This window comes from Gavialis gangeticus, unplaced genomic scaffold (assembly GCF_001723915.1).
Source record: "Gavialis gangeticus isolate Ggan-Ray unplaced genomic scaffold, GavGan_comp1, whole genome shotgun sequence".
NCBI classification, from domain to species: Eukaryota; Metazoa; Chordata; order Crocodylia; family Gavialidae; genus Gavialis; species Gavialis gangeticus.
Window position 1 is genome coordinate 197,931 of NW_017728975.1, and position 4,847 is coordinate 202,777.

Consider the following 4,847-nt stretch of genomic DNA (forward strand, 5'->3'; position numbering starts at 1 on the left):
CCCCCCCCCCCCCCCATGGGCAGACGAAGCAGGGGGAGCCTCTTGGAACTTTTTAAAGGCCCAAAAGCAAGCAAGAATCCCACTCCCTTCCTCTCTATTGTCTGAGTCATGCCCCTCCCAATCCCTTCTCCCTCTTCCCCCATCTGCTCCTACTTGTTTCCTCACTGGTTTCCCAGGTTGGGGGAAGCTCTAAAGCAGGGGTTGGCAACGTTTTTGGGTTCAGTGCCAAAACCCCTGCACCCTCCACTTATAAGATATTGGCATGCTGGGGGTAGATGGTGGGAGAGCTGTGAGGGGTCTGATCCTTGTTGGGGCAACATAGCCCTGGCTCCTGCCCTGCTGTGCTCCTTGAGACATGCACGCAGCCGCTGCCAATAACAAGCTGAGCTAGGGGTTTGGACCACTGCGTAGGTGTTTGCAGCCTTGTGGCCGCCTGCTGCAAGCAGGCCAGGCTCTGGGCAGGCTTCTGATGCCTGCCACAGCGTCCAAGCTGCTCACAGCAGGGCTTGTAGCCTTTCTGCTGCCTGGTGCAAGCAATCCGCTGGGCAGGCCCCTGACTTACACCATGGAGCCTGAGCTGCTGACGGCAGGGCTTGCCACCTGCTGCAAATAGCTCTGGTTTTGTGGCAGGAGGCAGGGGCATGGGACAGGGGCCCAGGCTGCTTGCAAGGCTGCAAGTGTCTACAAAGGGTCCAGAGCCCTGGCATGGCTCATTGTAGGGCTTGCAGGCTCCCTGCTGCCTTACCCAGAGCTGTGGTATACTGAGCAAAATGGCTTCATGTGCTGTGCACTGGCATGTGTGGCAGGGGTTGCCAACTCCTGCTCTAGAGCCACTCCTGCCTGGTCCAACTGGGCTGTACAGGGCCTGGGATCAGTTCTGAATGTGACAGGACAGCAGCAGTAGCAGTGGGTTGCATGACAGGTGGGTTCCCACACCCTGCACAGTCCACCCAGAAGCAGGAACAGTGAGGGGGAACCATCCTTATCACTACTATTGCCTCTCTGAGCTGAGCCTAGCCTGGCAGGAGCATCTCTGAAATTTACAACTTGACTGGCAGAACCATCTGTATCGCATTTTCCAGTCTTATGCATACAAAAGTGACTGAACCAGGTTTAGCAATTCTGCTATTTTTAATAGACTATATTTCAAGCAGATGAGGCTTGTGGTAAGAGTATGATATCCCTAATGTACCTACGTTGGCAATATAGATTAATGCAGCTATGCAGGCAAGCATACTTTTGCTGTTACAGCTTATTCCATCTGTGGCATTACTCTTAAATTATATAACTGAAGACTTTTGACTATATAAGTTGTCCTCTACGTAGCACTTTACAGTTGGTACTGCTTTACAGATATTGAAATACTGGCATACCCTTGAAAGTGTAGATCTGCATTACAATTGGAAAGTCTGACTGCAGTACAGGCAAGGCAGCTAAGCTATCTTTAATCTGTCTAACACAGGTAGCAACAATAGACATGACCTGGTAACAGATATCAGTATTGGCTAGCAGCTTTAGTAATTAAGGTCCTTTCTCAGTGAGCTTGTACAATGCGTTGAGGTCCATGCTGCCATGTCTTCACTATCCTTGCTACCCTGCCAAATTAAAGCTAGTTCAGGTATCACCCACCTGTGTCATACTTGCATCTTCCGGTTGCAGTATGACTAGCCCTAAGATGATGTCATCAACATAAGAAAGCAAAAATCAAGCAACTGAAACAGAAGTAAGTTTTTGTCCAGCTGAGTTGAACACAAACCAGTATTTTCCTGTTGTTTAACTTGTGTCTGCTTCTTTCTCAGAGCTGAAAAAGGGTACTTTCAGTCTGAGAAGCTGCCCAGCACCTTTCTAAGTTATAAAGTTGGTCCAATAAAATATACCAGCGAAAAATCCTTACTTTATAAAACTGTTAACATGTTTTGAGCATGGGAGACTAATTAACATCCTGGTCTAAGAACTGATCATCTCACCCATTTAGTTTAGGTATTAGAGTATTTGGGTGCCATAACTATAATACTACAAGGCAGGTAGTATGGTACAGTAAGGTGTAGTTTATTTCTATCAGGAGGAATAATGCTAATTGGCCTTATTCCAGTTTATTAGCAGGGTGGACTGGTATTAATAGGTATTACAGTAAATAGTTATTCCTGTAACAAAAAGTTCTTCTGCAAAAATTGTGTAGAGGCTGAGCCTAGAAGACCTTCCAGTAAACTGGGAAAGATTCTGTTTGAGGTTTCCTGCAGATCTGATTACATGTCTTTTTGTATTACAAAACTGCAAACTGGTTAGGCACCGCTTTTCAGGAGTAAAACATGGACCTTCTGCCTACTTTATGACTGTGTGTGTATTTAGTGGAGGATTGCTTTGGTTAAAAAAATGAAGTAGCTCTCCCAGTTCTCATGGTTTTGCTTACAGGCCTTTACTTTTTGTTTTCTCAAAGGAGAAGTGATGTTTTTCTTATAATTATTTTATTGGCTGTCCATACTAGCTGGGTGTGTTTCAGTTACTAAAATTTGCTCATCATCATGTCCAAGAGGAAACAACAGCGGCAAGAATAGTGTGTTGCTTACCAGATATTTTTATACCGTGAAACTTAAGATTTAGTCTCCTGAATTGTAAGGACTCAGGACATTGTTGACCCAAGATAGGTTGGAAGTTGGTTTTGAAATGATCATTTCTCAATTATGTGGAGGAAAACTAGCATAACTTCAAGGAGAAAGTATGACTGGCTTTTATGCTCTTTTTATTTTGAACTCCTGGTGTACAATGGTTTAACTTTTGAACAAGTGCTTAGTTACAGGATCAATATAAGTATAGTATAAACTGTAATATCAGCCGCCACTAGGCAATCCCCTATTAGTGACTGGTTAATAGTTTGCCCCGCACTGTATGGTAGGTTTTCTTCAAAGTAAAATATTTTCCTACACAGTTGTAAAATACTAAGGCCAATAGGACCCCATTCTTTTCTGTTCTCTTCGAGTGTTACTACAGTATAAAAAGAATCAATGAATGATTTTTTTTGTGTTTGCTCAAGACAAATTCAGTAGTTAAACAGAGCAAATCGATTTTATTTGTAACCCATGGGAAAGTGCCACCTTTTTATCTCTCTTTCTCTGCCTTCTTATTGTGTTCTTGATGCATCTTTTCCTGGTTTTTACCTTGATCCTGCAATTTGAACAATTGATGCAGAATGGATAGAAGCCCAGAGTACAGAACCCCGAAGTCAGTGGGTTCTGTGTAGGCAGAGGGCTCTACCTGTGTTACTATATTTGCAAAACTGGGACTTTGCACTGCAGGTTCCTGGGGAACTGTCCTTCTGTGGTACCTTTTCTTCAGAGCTAGCGCACAGATTCTGGTCCTGACATGAGACCTCTGGGCATTAGCACTTACTTAACAAGGTTTTAACAAATGCACTGAATTTCAGCATGTTGTTGGAATTAAGTGGAATTTAGGTTCCTCCTGCAGAATTTAAATTTCTCATTAAGTAGAACTTAAATTCCTTATTAATGACAGTGTTGACAACAGTGTGATAATTTGCAGAGCAACCCAGTGATTTAATGAATGCATATGCAGCAGAGAAATACTAATTTGGCACTGATAGCATCCTTCAAAACCTTTGTTTTCCCTTTTGGGAAACACTTCAGCTTCTCTAATAGCATAAAAATTTACAAGTGGTTCAAAAAGGATCAGTCTACCTATTTTGTGCCAAATGGGAAAACTGCATCAGTATTTTGAAGTCATAATTCCACTGATAATTTAATCTATGCTTGAGGCAAGACATAGACTCCAGTTAAAAGCAATTACAGATGGTCATAGAAAGGATTTAGTCTGAGAGGTCACGATATTAGCAGAACAAGATGTAAGTAGGGTATTAAAAATTTAGCATACTCTTGTTTTTTTTAGATATTTCTGCGTGCTGACTTATTTGGAAGTAAATTATGTCCTCAGAGATGGCATTTGGATTGACAAGATTATATCTTATTACAGCACAAGGTTTTTGTAATGCTTAGTTTTTAAAAATGTGAGGCTAACAATGTAAAGTATTTAGCAAAGCAGAAAGAAGACTGATTGCAGTTCTAATCAGATGAAAACTTGAGCTGTTTTTAGCAATGACTAGCTGTCTAAATAAAGGACATTTTACTTTTTTGACCAATGCCACACTGTCTATCTAAAACAATAGCACGTTAGATGTATAGGAAGCTTTATTTAAAAAAAAGCATGGCATTATTGTGTGTACATAATGGAATGCGTGCACACGCACATATTAATTGTACATTATATATACACACATTAAAATGTTGATTATACATATATGAAAACAAAAATTATTATCCACATATAATGGAAAATTGTATTTATGCATATATATGGATATTTTTGTATTCACATACATGCATAATGGACATTTTAATGTGTGTGTATATCTAGATGTGCATAATGTAGGTGCATAATATATGGTATATGGCATTATGTGCCTGTGTGTAATATATATGCATGCGCATATATATAATATATATGGCTGTGTGTGTGTATATACACACACACACACACACTGTATATATGTATGTATGTTATGTATATATATTTATTGTGTGTATTTTTAATATCCTACCCTAAATATTTTTAATACCCTACTACGTGTGTATACACGTATATAAGGAACAAATGTGTTTTTCTGCTTCTGATGCCTAAACGGATCTTTCTTAGCAAGGCTGTAGTAGACAAAGGAGCCGAAGATGAAAACCTGGACCGAGTGACTCGAGCCATGTAAGTAAGGCTCGGGGCAGGTGGCAGGGGAGCAGCCGTCCGCCGGGGCACGCCAAGCCGCAGACGCTGTCCCCCTGCAGGCC

The 4,847-nt window shown here is 41.4% G+C and overlaps 1 protein-coding gene across 1 annotated transcript in view; it reads left to right on the forward strand.

The window, feature by feature from the left end:
- Positions 1 to 4,667: 4,667 nt before the first annotated feature.
- The window catches only part of ASB3 (ankyrin repeat and SOCS box containing 3), a 95,989-nt gene continuing 95,809 nt past the window's right edge, over positions 4,668 to 4,847 (forward strand). The window contains exon 1 of the mRNA XM_019507983.1: positions 4,668 to 4,764. The gene's annotated coding sequence lies outside the window, so the exon portion shown is untranslated. The remainder of the gene's footprint in view (positions 4,765 to 4,847) is intronic.